Genomic DNA, 18320 nt, shown 5'->3' with positions numbered 1-18320 from the left:
ACCATCTTTGGACTAATATGAGGTCCCATTCCAGTATTAATGTTGGAATAACAAGCATGAAGCCCAAACCGTACAGTTTTGTTTCCCAAAAGTCACAATTGTAACTATGTAGGGACAAAACTGTTTTATCATTGATTACTTAATGGCTTTGATGTCAGACTGTATTCGGTACAAAACAACTATAATCTCTATCAATTTGCTATCTGCTGTTAAAATACTGTTGTGCAGGACATGGATTCAATATTTAAACTGTGTAAGAAAACATATTCCAAGAAATAATGAGACACAGAAAGTTATAGAAATAGCAAAAATATTTAAGGGGGTGTAAATTAAAGACAAAAGAAAATATTTCCCTATGTATAAGCCATCTTGTAGTTATACATGCATAAAAAGTGACTCTAGACCCTGCTAATTTAAAGTATTGGAGTTGTTTGGTGATTTATTGCCACTTAAAATCTGGCTCCTCATTGATTCAGTAAGGTATTTTTTGATCTGCTCTTTTGTTATATTCACTTAAAATGCATAGTATTAATACAAGTGTTCCATGACTTATTTACCATTTGAAATACATAAAAATGGACTTGGCCTCAGGGTACCTTGTGCAAAAGTCATATCCATTTTTATGTAAAATAAAATGGCAAGCACAGATCAAAGAGTGCTCTAATTCAATGAGCGTATGTATGTGAAGGTACAGATGCACACAGACATGTTCAAGTGTCAGTCAGCTTTTGCTTAGTGCGTACATATGACAATGCGTATTGTGGAGAGTTTATTGCACACAGACATGTTCAAGTGTCAGTCAGCTTTTGCTTAGTGCGTACATATGACAATGCGTATTGTGGAGAGTTTATTACAGACAGCAGTTGTGAACCAAAAGAAAGCTGGTATTTATGTATCTATTTGCTGTTAATTATTTTCAAAAAACTGTGTAGTCCTTAATATATTCCAGGTGCTATTATCTTGTATGAACTTTAGGTTGGTACTTACTATCTGTATCTTCATTTGAAAGAGGAAACAGACACAGAGAGATTAAGTAACTTTCCCAGTGTTGGACAGTGTCAGGAGTGAAATTTGAATCAAATCCTTCTGACTTGGAACTTGCACTGTGAACCATGGTATGCATTGTTACAGGTATTATTGTTATAATAATGGTTATTGGTAAGTTATGCTATAATAATACATATTATTCCTCTTTATTAAAATAACTCTTGAAAACAAGAAAAAAGCATGCACAATTCCAGCACTGCAGGTAAATACTATTAGCGTTTTACTTTGTGGCTTCCAAATTTTTATATGTAATAAAATCTAATTATATTAATTTATAACTTTAAAGTTGGCATTATAATCTATCCAGATTTTGTTACCTGTCTTTCTCAGTAAATATTTACCATCACATCAAATCCAGACCCACATCATCCTTTTAATAACTGTCAAGTATAATAGTATGGATACATATTATAATATTTTCTAACCCACATTGTTAGACATTGGGTTGATTCTTATTTTTAACTATTATAAACAATGTTTTCAAAGCTGCAGTAGTAAAATCATATTTTGAAAACTTATTCCCTGCTCATCTTTTTGTGCATAGAGCCCAAATTACTAATTTTACAAATGGTCAGACACATATAAGGGCATGTGCTTCTTCTAACAGCCTAAGCCTAGACCTAATTTGTTGCATGACTACATTTCCAGTCTTCTTTACTTAGTTATTTTAACATTCTTATCATATCTAAACTGCAGGGATCAACATCTACAAAGAAAATACTGTGTGTTTCAGTGCTGAGGGCCTTAGAGAATGCTAACACATATTAGATAAGTCCCTACATTAAATGAGATATTTAAAAAAATAACTACATGGAAAGATAATTAATGATATAGTATATTGAATTATAAGTCACTATTGGTAAAGACTATACCCCTTCCAGTAAAACACAGTGTAGTTCTTTGCCTGTAGCAGTTATCCATTAAATGCTTTGATCTAGATAATAAATTAAAACATACATTGCCACAAATACATTTAAAATAAGTAGTATTAAACATTACTGGTGTTTACACAAAAAGAAAAATCACAGTTTTTGTTAAATGTCTCAAATGTCAAGCCAAGAAACTCAACTGAACTATTTTGAGCAGATGAAACCAGCCATAATATTCAGGATAAGTCCACTAAATGATTGCCTAGACACAGGGTTTATTATAATTGTGAAATGTCTGACTGTACCAGATCCAACCAAAACTTTTAAAGGAATCAAACAAACAGCACATGGAAAGGCACAGAGCAGAAACAATCAACAAGAAAGACACATGGATTCCAGAGTCAAGACGGTTGTCTGGGAGGATGGCAGTCCTTCAGGTAGTACGTGAGGAAACAAGTTACACCCAAAGAGTAAGTGAAGGCTCCTCCTCTCTTTATCAGAGCATGTACTGGTTCAATAGGTCACCCTAATGGCTTTAAATATAGGGGTTCTTCATTGCTGTAACATTTATTACCCAAGTCCTTGCCATTTTGATGAATAGAAGCAAACTATTTATTAATGAACCAAACCCTTCAGAAAATTAATTCCCATGGAAACATGTCTCCTAGCTAATAATAGCATTTATGCAGACGCATAATGTTCATTTTTTGTTCATTCTTTTGATGATTATTATTATAAACATGCAACAATATATCCAATGATATCCAAAATTGCCATGTATACTCTAACCACTCATAGATTTTTGTTTAAGTTTTTATTTAAATTCTACCTAGTTAACATATAGTGTATTATTGGTTCAGAAGTAGAATGTAGTGATTCATCACTTAAATATAACATCCAGTGCTCACCACTCATACATTTTTTTTCCACAGTTCTATACCGCTCTTCTGAATCCCAGATTCTGGTATCTAATGCCTCTTTTGCATCTCTTCTTAGATTTATCACAGAAATTCCAAACTCATGATTTTTTTTCTCCCAAATCAACGCTTCCTCTATTTTTGCCAATCAATCTTAGTGATTAAACCATAATCAACACAATGGCTTATGTCAGAAATCTAGGGGTCCTATTTGGTACTCTCCTCTTTCAGGCCCCACATCCTATCCATCAGAAAGCATTGCCTAATTCCTAAAATGCTTCAAATTTATATACATATTTCCATTACCACCACCATGCTACTCCGTGTTACTATGATCTCTCCCCAGAAATCTGCACTAGGCTTGTAATGGATGTCCTCACAGCCACTCTAAATACCTCTACCCAAAACTTTCTGAGCACAGAGTGACACACTGACAACACAAGTCTGATTGTATGAACCCTAGCCTCTCACCACTAGGTTTTCAAAAGCTACAATTGCGCTGGGATAACGTATCAACACCTAATGTGAACAACAAAACTCCTCATCTGTCAAACTTACTCTTTTCCCTATTCTTCATCTTCTTGATGTTGCAGTACATGGGCCTTCTTGCACTTCTTACTAATAACCATGCTGTTTACTGCTTCAGAGCCTTCCCCACAAAATATCCACCCAATATATTCAGCACATACATAGTTCCTCTTCCAGCCTAACCTTTAATTTACCTTTTCAGAGAAGAATTTTCTGATTTTTTTTAGTATTCGTTAAGTCCCTCCTTTATGGGTAATCTCTTACTTCCCCATTTATTTTTTACTGATAAAACTTACTATACCTTATAGTCATATAATTTTTGTATAATGCATTAGTTAGAAATGTTTTGCCTGCTTAGAATATATTCTAAAAGTAAATTAAAACATAAGAACATTTAGAGTTTGCTAACAAGAGTCTGGAAGTGGTTGATCCTAAGTGTAATTTGGTAACTCAGTGATATCAAGGCTCTGGATCAGCATTTCTGCATCCCCTTAGTCCTCTGAATTTCCAAGATGGAAGCCACAATTGAAAACACTACGGCTACACATCAGTTAACCCTACGATAAGAAAGAAAATGACATTCTTCTGACAAGGCTTTCTCCTTACCAGGGAAGAAAATAGCTCCCAGAACGTTTTCCCCTATATCTCCTTGGTAGGAACTGGTCTCCTATCCATCCCTAGGCTAATCAAACGCAAAGAGGAATGAGAACACTATGATTGGCTTAATTCCAAACATGGAATTAAGAATTTAGGGAGTTCTAAAATTGTCTATTTGGGCTTAGACAACTCTCTTGTCATTCTACAACTGCACAATTTCCCCATGAAAACTTGCATAGGAGGAGGGGGAGGAATTGACATATGAAGAGACAATGAGAGATAATTACTTAGCATATTAAATCTGAGAAAATGGCCATGAATTAAATAAGTGAAAATTGTAGAAAGGAACTTGGAATTATTTGATCAACTCCTAGTTCAGTAATCATTCTGTAGCATTCATGGCAATTGTGTATTCTCTGCTTGAAGATTTTCGGAGATGAAATCTTGTTATTCTCCATATCACTTGTCTTTGTACTGAACTGTTTTAAAATTATTACCTTATATTTTTCCACAAGATGTAATGGAATTTGCCTTAACTACTTCTTTTGTGATAAAATTTCTAGAGCACTTCTTCTTGATACCTCAGGGTTTTTGTTTTTCTCTTTGTTTTTGGTGTTTTCTAGTCAATTAATGCCTATCTTAGAAAAACGTGATTTCTGTAATGCACACAAAAAGGAATCACCTCTTCTTTTTTTTTTTTTTTTTAAAGATCCCATTTATTTATTTGACAGAGAGAGACACAACGAGAGAGGGAACACAAGCAGGGGGAGTGGGAGAGGGAGAAGCAGGCCTCCCGCGGAGCAGGGAGCCCGATGCGGGGCTCGATCCCAGGACCCTGAGATCATGACCTGAGCTGAAGGCAGACGCTTAACAACTGAGCCACCCAGGCGCCCCAGGAATCACCTCTTCTATTCTGAAACTTTTGTATATGAAGCTTCACTCTTAAATCTACATTAGTTGCACTTTTTTTATTTCAGTAGGCATTTTACACTATTAACTTATATTTAACTTGTATTCAACCAATTACTTAGCCATCTTTTATATAAACTACTTGTAAGCCAGGTTTGGGGACTATATTTTTGTTGTTGGTTTTGTTTTGTTTATTTTTAGTAAATGTTCTTATATTTATATAGTTAATGTATGTTGAAATGATAGTTTATTAACCTCTTACCTTTCTTTTACAATACTTAAGACAATTTTCTCACAATTAACATTTGGCTGTTTCTGAGATTTGTAAGACTCTCAAGATCTTTTTAGACACAAAATCTATCATCAAGGATGATTGCAATCCAGTTTTGAGTAAAATCTGATAAACAGTACCTTTTTAAACACTATAGAAATCACTGGTTAGATTGTTAACAAGGTAAGGGCAGTGTTTTGTGGTAAGTCACCTGAAACCACTCTTCCGGGTGAGAGTGACTCATCAGTACCTAATGGGCACTGCTTTTTAATAAGCGTCGAATCCACAAGTCTATACTATTAGTCACCTAACATTTTCTCCATTTTTCCATAAGTAAAAGCAATATCATGAAATACTGGATCACTTGCCTTGCTGAGATGAAAATCATGCATTTTAAATCATTCCTTGGATGTGGAAGATTAGTAAAATTACTATAAATAAAAATAGGATGAGATTTGGCTGGACTTGATGTTTATGAATTCCTCTGAGACACACTTTATTAATTCTTCCAGAGATTAGTGGCAGATAACCTTAGCAATTTATAGAATTTACCTTTTTAACAATGAGAGAGAGAGATTCTATCTCAGTTCTCCTGCTATAGTTCCAAGATATTACCATTCTCAAAAGTTATGATAATGGCTTCACAGTCACATATTCAAATTCTTTCAGAAGTCTAGAGTTTGAGTGCCTGACTATGGCAATGCCATCCCAGCAGAAATTTATTTAAGGTACTTGCTTCATCTCTTGTAAAAGAAACCAAAACATGTTGACAAAATCTCCCCCCTTTTAACAAGAGTGGAAATGTTTCTCTCTGCAAAAAAACCTTTCAATTGTAACTAAAAGTAACATCTAGGGGTGCCTGGGTGGTGCAGTCGGTTAAGCCTCAGACTCTTGGTTTCAGCTCAGGGCATGATCTCAGGATTCTGAGATGAGCCCCTCATGGAGCTCTGTGCTCAGCGTGGAGTCCACTTAAGACTCTCCCTTTCTCATCTGCCCCTTCACCCTCACCCCTTAAAATAAATAAATAAATAAATAAATAAATAAATAAATAATAAATAAATAAATAAATAAATAAATAAATAAATCATCTTTAAAAAAAACAAAAATAACATCTATTTCTTTCTACCCCACACCCAGGAAATATATGCAAATCTAGATTGTCAGACTTTTTTAAATGAAACATTCAAAAAAACATTGGCCCATCACATTAAAGTGCAAAGACATTGTTAAACTATGAACCTATTAATACTTCTTTGTCCTTGATTTAGGGAAATATAGAAAAGACCTGGAAATAAGGTAGAAACATAATAACATATTTTGAAAAACAGATAATAAAAAATGTAGTGAATCTTTAGTTCCTCATTATGATTATTTTGGGGTGATAATTAAGCTCCAAATAGATGGGTGAAAAGGAAAACTAGGATCAAAGGATGTATTCCTAACTCTACTACTCAAGCATAAAGCCAAACGCGTCACTCCAAGACCTTATTCACTTATCTTCAAAATGAGAGGTCTATTAAAAAAAAAAAATCTGAGCTCCCTCTCATCTCTGAAATTTGATAATTCTAAATTTCAGCTCTCCACATTTATTTTCCTGATCTGTTTTTTGGATTGTATTGACCATCTGTATTTAAAAAAATAAAAAGTAGCTGGTTAAATATCATGTATAAAAACATCAATACATCCTGTTCCTGACTTCTTTTTTTTTCCTCTGTGTTTGACCACTACATATCTGAACTGATAAACTGAATTTAATCTGTGGTGCCTAACACATTCTTGCAATGACTAATCTTTATCAATCACCAAAGTTTGTTGTGCTAACTTTGAAATAGCTGTTGATAATGTAGTTATTTCATCCAATTGTAACAAGAAGAATTTAATGAGTGTTTGAAGTGTGTGTGATTATGCTATTTGAAAATTATACATTTTCCAAGATAAGGATTAAACACAAATCAAAGGAAGTCAATATTTCATTATGAATGGAAGTGATTATATGTAATCGGCAAACTTTGAAGCTTTCTACACTAGCGTACTGAATAATCAACACTGTTGTTTTGTTATTATCAGTAGGATTGCACTTTTGTAGCTTTTGAAATGCCTGCTGTTTGCATAGTTGAAGGTAAAGAGGAAAGTTTGTTTTCCCACTAACAGTTCATTGATTGTTTGCTTTTCATTGAGAGTTTGTGACACTTTATCTCCCTGGCAGCTGGACTTTTTACCTGTCTTATATGGAGTGGTTTCATTAGAACCTAATTGATTTTGCAGTTGATGAACTCAGTGCTAGTATGTGTTGTCTCTTATAAACTATTTTCTACATGGACCTTCTTTCTTCTAGTGATACAAGAATAATTGACCCAGTATTTAAATAACAATGTACTAAAATAGTAAAAAATTACTTCGATCCAGTTCCAATGTGGTATTTATTTCTTATCTAAAGCAAAGATATTTCCTTTATCATTCCTTGCCTTGTTTTATCTCACAAAGGTTGATTATTAAAAAGTGATGAAAGTTTATGTAATTCATTTTAGATGTCAAACAATGGCTTTGCAAAATGGGAGACAATCATAGCATGAAATCTAAAAATAGTCTTATGAACATTGATGAGTTGTCATGTTTTTCATAGGTAAAGCACAATGTTCATTTCTATGTTATCTCTTACCTCTAAATATTTTGTGTGTGTGTGTGTGTGTCTGTGTGTGTCTGTGTGTGTTTGTTTTTTATGTCTGGACTTTTCCATGGTGAGTTTTCAGCATTTAGACAATATTTTTGGCTCTTTTCCTTATAAAAAATGTTTTTAAAGTCAAAATTACAATTTGATATACGTGGTAGCTCTTTTATCAAACTCAGTATACCCACTGCCCTATTGTATGAAAAATACAGCGTGTTTGACTTTCCATAAGAAAACTCCAAGACTTAATGAGCTAAAGAAAGCCCTAAGTGAAATCCACTGGCCTATTATTTTGTTGTCCATGGGATTTAATAACCATGTGGAAAGCATTGTTCAGCGTATTAGAGGGTGGCCCCTTCAGGTAAAATCTTAAATGTACCAGCAAAGCAAAATGGGGACCTCCTCTCTCTATTCAGTTTTAATCTCTTTCTTTCAGGGGCACGAAATTCATAACCTCAAGTTGATTAAATTAAAAATTCAATTAAATACATATTTTTAAGTGGACACACTTGCTTTGAACAGAATAGCATCTTCTGAATTATAAACAGTTTTCAGAAGAAATATACACCAGATATAGCCATTGCCATTTTCTGAGAAGTTATTTAGCATGTTTTAAATCAGAAAATTTAATATGCACTCCAAAGATCAAAGGACCAATAGTTAAAAGCTAAATAAGAATATCTTTGTGTAATTTTCTATTATTCTGTTATATTGAGGATAAAAGACTATCCAGAATATTGTGTCCAAAAGTATCCTTTTATCATTTCTATATTTTTAAACTTTTCCTGTGCACTAATAATTCTCTAACATTTGACCCTTATTTATTTTAAATCAAATATTCTTTCATAAAATTCTGCATTATAGGAAAACATGTTGCGCTTCTAACATCAAGAATTATGTTAAAACTAGCTGAGCATTGTTTTTATCTTGGCATCTGAAGTAAATATATATCTAGAAGAAAAAAAGTACAAAAACTTTAAGAGGTCCTAAAGCTATATTTTAGCATTTTAGAGATGAAGCAGCCTTTAGTAAGATATTATATTAAATTTGAAACTGCTTGTGGAGGTTGTGTTTTTTAAAGATGTAAATTGAATGTGGTATTTCCATAATTAAGTATAAAACAAATTAACAAATAAAAAGTGTTAACATTGAACTTGTCTTAGGGATATGTTCCCAGAGCTAATAACATAAATTAAACTAAGGCTTTCAGGTATTTGGATAAGCAGACAGCATTCTGAAATATATCCTCAATCACTTCCATCTGGGAGATGGGAAGCTCCAGCTTTCATCATATCCTGTCAAATGGTTTGGTTTATTGAAAAGTCTAAATTAGATACTACAAAACCAACACCCAGAAATGCAGAGAATTTGTCATGAGATGATAAAAATTTACAGTTGGTGTTTGAATTTTTTAAGGACAAGAGTTATCTCCTGTATTTGATGTTTGAATTTTTTTTTTAAACATTGTATTTATTTATTTGACAGAGAGAGACACAGCGAGAAAGGGAACACAAGCAGGGGGAGTGGGAGAGGGAGAAGCAGGCCTCCTGCCGAGCAGGAAGCCCGATGCGGGGCTCGATCCCAGGACCCTGAGATCATGACCTGAGCCGAAGGCAAATGCTTAACGACTGAGCCACCCAGGCTCCCCGATGTTTGAATTTTTTTAAGAACAAGAGTTATCTCCTATATTTGAATTCTTAGCGCTTAGTATATTACTTAGCACTTGCTCTGTGGTCAGTAGTCAGTATGTACTTATCGTGTTTTTATTGAATTAGTAGCTGATTCCCATAAAGCAATACTAAGCAGGCTAGAAAGAAGAGATGGAGTCCATTACATTTCTTTGAACTTGTGGCTGATTTATTAAGTACACTTTGTTATACGTTAAGATTTGGCTAAGTCACCAATGCATATTTCTGTATTTATTCTACACGCTGAGAGCCATAAATGGTTATTACATATCTGAATAATAACAAGGAAGTATTTCTTTTTTTTAAATTTTATTATGTTATGTTAGTCACCATACAACACATCATTAGTTTTTGATGTGGTGATCCACGATCCATTATTTTCGTGTAACACCCAGTGCTCCATGCAGTACATGCCCTCCTTAATACCCACCACCGGGCTAACCCATCCACCCCCCAAAACCCTGTTTGTTTCTCAGAGTCCATAGTCTCTCATGGTTCATCTCTCCCTCTGATTCCCCCACCCCTTCATTTTTCCCTTCCTTCTCCTAATGTCCTCCATGCTATTCCTTATGTTCCACAAATAAGTGAAAATTAAGGAAGTATTTCTGCTAAATTTTTAGTTACAGAGAGATCTATATTATCTTGTGGGCTGGTTCTCAGTGACATCAAGTGCACTCATACACCTGTCTTATAAAAAGGAGCTGGGGTGCCTGGGTGGCACAGTGGGTTAAGCATCAGACTCTCGGTTTTGGCTCAGGTCATGATTTCAGGGTGGTGAGATCAAACCCCACATCAAGCCCCACATCAGGCTCCATACTCTGTATGGAGTCTGCTTGAGATTCTCTCTGTCTCCCTCTCCTTCTGCACACCCTGATCATGCTCTCTCTCCCTAAAATAAATAAATAAATCTTTAAAAAAAAAAGAAAAAAAAAAGGAACTGACAGTCAAAGAGTGTGCCACTCACTTAATATTTTGGTTCATGATCATCTGGACATCCTAAAAAGAGATGATCTATGACATTTTCTCACTTCATGCACAGGCAATAAACATGTCTTTTTGCCTAGGAAGAAAGGAGCACTATAAAGGTTGCTCACACACAGGTTATTTGAAAGAGATTGAAGAACAGTTTTATAATTAATATTTATGGTTTTTAATTCTTATGCTTATAATAGATAAAATAATCACCTTAGCAACTAGCAAACTGAAAAATAAGTGAAAAATGTAATTTGTTACCATAACTTTTAAATGTCCTCTTTCAACATTATTTCTACCAACAATGCCTGCTGGGATCATAAATTCAACATAGAATTTCTTTTTTATTCTCTTGTCATTTCTTTTCACATATTCTCAAAGCAGATGATTTTTTTAATTCCTTTTAAAGAAATATTTTAACAGGGTCTTCTCTATCTTAAAGACATTTTTACCAAAATTTCTTGGTTATTTAATAAGCAGAAAATACGATGTATTATTTTTAGCTTTGTTAAATATTATTGGTATTAAAGAATTTTGGTTATTAATTCACATCTCCAAAATATGGGTTTATTTATTTATTTATTTTATTTTATTTTATTTTTTTAAGATTATTTATTTATTTATTTGACAGAGAGACACAGCGAGAGAGGGAACACAAGCAGGGGGAGTGGGAGAGGGAGAAGCAGGCTCCCGGCTGAGCAGGAAGCCCGATGCAGGGCTCGATCCCAGGACCCTGGGATCATGACCTGAGCCGAAGGCAGACGCTTAACGACTGAGCCACCCAGGCGCCAAAATATGGGTTTATTTAAACAAAAGTTAAGTAATCATGCATTATACTTTACTTATGAAAATCAATGTAGGGGCACCTGGTGGTTCAGTTGGTTAAATATGGGACTCTTGATTTCAGCTCAGGTCATGATCTCAAGGTCCTGGGATTGAGCCCCATGTTGGGCTCTGCACTCAGCAGGGAGTCTGCTTGAGGATTCTCTCCTTCTCCCTCAGCCTCTCCCAGCACTCACACATGTGCTGTCTTTCTCTCTCTCTCTCCTTTTCTCTCTCTCTCTCTCAAATAAATAAATAAATCTTAAAAAAAAGAAAATGAATGCATGTGTTCCATGCATATAATAAAAGCTAATTAAAAACTTACATGTATGCAAAGAACATATTTTCTCTCTCCTCTCTTTTTCTGTCTTTCTCTTTCTCCTATAAAGACTTCATTTCATCCTGGGATGCAAACTAAGAATTATTACACCCAGAAACTTACGGAATTTATCTCAATATTTTAGATATAGTGAGTACTAACTCAAAATGTTTGTTGATTAGAACTATACAGAATATGTCTAAGTCTTTCTTGTGCTTATATTTTCAGTGAACAATAAATAAACTATGTAGAGAATATTATATATATTTTGTATACATTGGAATACCTTGGATATACATGTGTAGTAAAAAGTACACCCACAATGAGAACTTGTGTGCATATGAACTAATCCACACATTGGAGGGATAGAGACAATCAACAGATTTCAGGTTGCACAAGAGAATATACATATACATATATATATATATATATATATATATATATATATATATATAAAGATTTCTTTATTCATTTGAGAGAGAGAGAGAGAGACCATGAGCAGGGGAGGGGCAGATGGAGAGGGAGAGGGAGAGAATCTAAAGCAGACTCCCAGCTGAGCATGGAGCCTAAAGCAAGGCTTGATCTCATGATGCTGAGATCATGGCTGAGATAAAATCAAAGAGTCGGTGCTTAACCAACTGAGCCACCCAGGCACCCCAGCACAGGAGAATATTTTTAATGAACACTTCTATAACACTTTCCATACTCTAAATCATAGTTATATAAGGATAAAATTTAATTAGTGCTAGATAATTCTTTGGACCCTCACAAATGCAGTATGATAAAAATGTCACCTTCAACTTTCTCTATATTTATGTGTGAGAAATACCTAAAAAAACAGAAATAAGAAATATATATTTAAATGAGAAATTTCTTCTATGAATTGTCTCTCTAAAACAAAAAATAAGATATAGCGACTGGGATAGTAACAATGGAAGCATTGTGATCAACGTGTAGAATCCGAGTACTCTTGCTTGGTCTTTAATAAGATCTGAAATACTGATGCCAGAGCTTCACCATTACATGTGGCAGGACAGCACAGTAATCAAGAGGAGAAAATTCTTCAGGAGACACATATGAGTTCAAACGAGATTTATTTTAAATAGTGTGACACTTGGATTCCATTTCTTTTAACATTTTTGCTACAAAATTGTGGGGGATTTTTGAAGAAAGTAAAGTCAATATCAGATTCCCGAACTCTCAACTTTTATTTTTTCAAAAATTTTTTCATATTCTCTTAGAGGTTTACTCTCTGGAGGGATTTTTTTCCCCCTGAAAGAATGCACACTCATCTGGAAGAGATTTTAGTAAACACATTGACTCACCCCTTCAGTTATCAGAGAAGGATAGAGTTTAGAAAGATTGGTGAATTTTAAGAATGATGCAGCAAGGTAGTCAAATACCTCAAAATAGAATAATTACCTACATCTTACCTTCATTTTTTCCCATAATTCTAAACATATATCCTAAGAGTTATTAGACATTCAAATTTTTATGAAAAGTTAAAATAAAGGTTTTATTTAAACTAATTACCTCTTTGCCTTTTCATCTTACTTTTAACTTTTCCTTCTTGTTTAACTACTTATCAAACTCTGTCAACTGAGGCATCAGTGTCTAGAGGCTCTCTTTCTAAAGTTAGAACAGTTTTGACATCAGAATTTACATAAACTTCTGTGGAACATTTCTTAAATGTATTAGTTTTGTTCAGAATTTAGGTGAGATTTTTAAGTACCAATTAAATTTTTTGAAAATTAAAACAACGTTTCATAATAGGATTGAGTGACATTTTTTAATCATTTGACTTTATTTCATAGAGCAGTTTAAAATTTACAGAAATATTGAGTAGGAAGTACAAAGATCATATACTCATTCTCCAATCCTCCCTACCAAAGTTTCCTCTATTATGAACCTCTCGAATTGCTACATTTATTATTACTGATGAATCCAGTCTGATACACTATTATTAACTTAAAGTCCAGTGCTTACATTAGAGTTCACTATGTTGTACAGTTCTATGGATTTCTCCAAATGCATAATATCATACATCCACCATTATAATGCTATATATGATCTCATGAAAAATAATTTCACTGCCCTAATACCCCTCTGTGTCCCACAACCCTCTCTCCAACCACTGATCTTTTTACTGTCTCCATAGTTTGTCTTTTCCAAGATGTTATATAGTTGGGATCATAAGATGTCTAGTCCTTTCAGACTAGCTTCTTTCAATTAGCAATAAGCATAGAGTTTAAGGCTCTTCCATGTCTTTTTGTGGCTTGCTAGTTCATTTATTTTTATTGCCCAATGATTTGCCATTTTATGGATATACCACAGTTGTTTTTTTTTTTTTTTTTAATATCTGTTCACCCATTGAAGGCCATCCTATTTACTTCCAATTTTGTTCTGAATAAGGCTGTTATAAACATTTGCATGAAGGTTTCTGTAGAGAAACAAGTTTTCAAGCCCTTTGGGTAAATACTTAGGAAAGTAAATTGCTGGATATGACTATGGTTAGCTTTGCTAATAAACTGCCAAACTGCTTTTCATAGTGTCTGTACCATTTTGCATTCCTACAAGCAATGAATGAGGCCTTCTGTTGCTCTCCATCCTCCCCAGCATTTGTTGTTGTCAGTGTTTTGGATTTCAGTGATTCTAATAGGTATGTAGTGATATCTCTTGTTGTTTTACTTTGCAATTCCCTAATGACATATTATGTTAAGTATCTTTCCTTAGATTTATTTGTCATCTGTACATCTTCTTTAGTGAGATATTTGTTCAGACACCAAAAAAAGAATGCTCCATGAAAGAAAAATTTGCTAAGTTGGATTTCATTAAAATTAAAAACTTTTGCTCTGTGAAAGGCATTATTAGAGAATGAAAATATATGCTCCAGATTGGGGAAAAAATTTGGAAAACACTTATCTGATAAAGGAATTCTATAAAATTAGACAAAGAACTCTTAAAGCTCACAATGAGAAAACATACAACCAAATCAAAAAGGGAGCAAAACATCTGAACAATTTTTAAAAATAACAATAAATGTTACACACTCATATGTATAAAATTAATTATAACATTCTCTTAAACTGCAAACCTACTTAGTTTTGTACAGTATTTTTTTATGTTAATCAGTGCTTATTTTTAAAAAGACTATTTTCAAGCTTACAGAGAATTAAATGGATTATTTAAAGTTCATTAACTGGAAAAGAAAAACTCTAACAGCATTAATTTAAAAAATGAGAAAAATGTTTTTGTATATATTAATGTGAATATAGATTAAAACCAAAAGAATATTATTGATTTATTATTATTTTTAAATAACAGCTTTTTTGAGATATAATTTACCTACTTAAAATTTACCCTTTTAAAGTGTCAATTCAATGTCTTCTGTATGGTCACAGAGTTATGTAACCATCACCATCTAATTTTAGAATATTTTAATCACTTCCAAAATAAACGTGTACCCATTAGTAATCACTCTCCATCCACTTTCCCCCAGTCTCTGACAATCACCAATATAATTTCTGTCACTATAGATTTGGTTATTCTGGAAATTTCATATAAATGGAATCATATACTACATGGATTTTTTGTGAGTGGCCTTTTTCACTTATCATAATATTTTTGATACCCATCCATGTATGAAGTACATGTATGTTGAAGCATGTATGAGTACTTCATTCCTTTTATTGCCAAATGATTTGCTATTGTGATGATTTATCATTGATGTAAAGAATATTTCATGCTGTCTCATGCAAGATATGTATTAAGTACTGACTATGCCTTTAGAAGATTTTCTTCAGACAATTGGTGATTCATTAGAAGGAATGGCAATTGATTTTAGAAATGGAAATATTGTTATCAAGGCCAGAGAAAACTGCTTCTCAATTTTTTAGTACATATTCAAAGATGCAGCAGATACAATGCAGGGTTCCAATTAACCTTCTTTAATACAATTTAAACAAAGATACTCACCCCCTGAAAACACCCACAAAGTGTGTAAATATATATGGTTATGTATATGGCTGAGTGAAAATAAAGCTAATTATTGCAAAAGAGTTAGAATTATTTAAAAAAAAATGTGTTAAATAGTAATGGTGAGAGTGGACATCCCTGTCTTATTACTGACCGTAGAGAAAAAGCTCTCAGTTTTTCTCCATTAAGGATGATATTAGTTGTGGGTCTTTTGTGTATGGCCTTTATGGTGTTGAGGTATGTTCCCTACTTTGTTGAGGGTTTTTATCAAGAATGGATGCTGTACTTTGTTTAATGCTTTTTCTGCATCTATTGAGAGGATCATATCATTCTTATCTTTTCTTTTATTAATGTGGTGTATCAAATTGATTGATTTGTGAATATTGAACCCACCCTTGCAGCCCAGCAATAAATCCCAAATGATTGTGGTGAATGATTCTTTTAATGCACTGTTGGGTTCAATTTGCTAGTATCTTGTCGAGAATTTTTGCATCGATGTTCATCAATTGGTCTGTAATTCTCTGTTTTAGTGGTGTCTTTGTCTGGTTTCAGAATCAAGGTAATGCGGGCCTCATAGAAGCAATTTGGAAATTTTCAATCCATTTCTATTTCTTGGAACTATTTGAGAAGAATAGGTACTAAGTCTTCTTTCAATTCTGGTAGAAATCCCCTGGGAAGCCAGCTAGCCCTGGACCTTTGTTTGTTGGGAGATTTTTGATTACTAATTCAGTTTTTTTGCTGGTTATGAGTCTGTTCAAATTTTCTATTTCTTTGTGCTTCATCTTTGGTAATTTATGTGTTCCTAGGAGTTTGTCCATTTCTTCCAGATTGCCCAGTTTGTTGGCATATAATTTTTCATAACATTCTCTTAAAATTTCTGTGTGTTTCTGCAATGTTGGTTGTGATACCTCCTTCATTAGTGATTATATTTATTTAGGTCCTTTAGTACTGGAGTACTTAGTACTAGTACTTAGTACTTAGCCTCAGTAGTCAGACAACAAAAAGAAATAAAGGGCATTCAGACTGGCAAGGAAGAAGTCAAACTTCATTATTTGCAGATGACATGACACTCTATGTAGAAAACCCAGAAGACTCCACCAAAAACTTACTAGAACTAATATATGAATTCAGCAAAATCACAGGATATAAAATCAACATACAGAAATCTGTTGTATTTCTAAATCAATAATGAAGCAGCAGAAAAAGAAATCAAGGAATCGATCCCATTTACAATTGCACCAAAACCAATAAGATAGCTAGGAATAAACCTAACCAAAGAGATAAAAGATCTGCACTCTGAAAACTATAGAACAATTATGAAAGAAATTGAAGAGGACACAAGGAAATAGAAAAACATTCCAGGCTCATGGACTGGAAGAATAAACATTGTTAAAATTTCTATACTACTGAAAGCAATCTATACATGTAATACAATCCCTATCAAAATACCAGCAACATTTTTCACAGAGCTATAACAAATCCTAAAATTTGTTTGGAACCACAAAAGACCCTGAATAGCCAAAGCAATCCTGAAAAAGAAAAGAAAAGCTGGAGGCATCACGATTCTGGACTTTAAGGTATATTACAAAGCTGGAGTCATCAAGACAGTATGGTGCCGGCACGAAAAGAGACACATAAATCAATGGAACAGAATGCAAAGCCCAGAAATGGACCCAAAACCATATGGCCGACTAACCTTCGACAAAGCAGGAAAGAACATCTAATGGAAAAAAAGACAGCCTCTTCAACAAATGGTGTTGGGAAAACTGGACAGCAACATGCAGAAGAATGAAACTGGACCATTTCCTTACACCATACACAAAAATAATCTCAAAATGGATGAAAGACCTAACTGTGAGACAGGAAACCATCAAAATCCCAGAGGAAAACACAAGCAGCAACCTCTTCGACCTTAGCCATAGCAACTTCTTATTTACTTTATGTCACCAGAGGCAAGGGAAACAAAAGCAAAAATGAACTATTGGGACTTCATCAAGATAAAAGGCTTCTGCACAGAGGAAGAAACAATCAACAAAACTAAAAGACAACCTACAGAATGGGAGAAGATATTTGTAAATGACATATCTGAGAAAGAGTTAGTACCCAAAATCTATAAAGAACTTAATCAAACTCAACACCCCAAAACCAAATAATCTAGGTAAGAAATGGGCAGAAGACATGAATAGACACTTTTCCAAAGAAGACGTTCAGATGGCTAACAGACACATGAAAAGATGTTCAACATCACTCATCGTCAGGGAAATGAAAGTGAAAATCATGATGAGATACCATCTCACACCTGTCAGAATTGCTAAAATCAACAAAACAAGAAACACCATGTGTTGACGAGGATGTGGAGAAAGGAGAACCCTCTTGCACTGTTGGTGGGAATGCACACTGGTGCAGCTACTCTGGAAAACAGTATGGAGGTTCCTCAAAAAGTTAAAAATAGAACTACCCTATGACCCAGCAATTGTACTACTAGGTACTTACCCAAAGGTTACAAAAATACTGATTCGAAGGGGTACATGCACCCCAATGTTTATAGCAGCATTATCAATAATAGCTAAATTATGGATAGAGCCCAAATGTCCATTGCCTGATGAATGGATAAAAATGGTGTGTATATGTATATATACAATGGAATATTACTCAGTCATCAGAAGGAATGAAATCTTGCCATTTGCCACGACATGGATGGAGCTAGAGTGTATTATGCTAAGCAAAATAAATCAATC

The sequence above is a fragment of the Halichoerus grypus genome, chromosome 2 (assembly GCF_964656455.1).
Source record: "Halichoerus grypus chromosome 2, mHalGry1.hap1.1, whole genome shotgun sequence".
NCBI lineage: Eukaryota > Metazoa > Chordata > Mammalia > Carnivora > Phocidae > Halichoerus > Halichoerus grypus.
Note: the sequence above shows the minus strand (reverse complement) of the source record.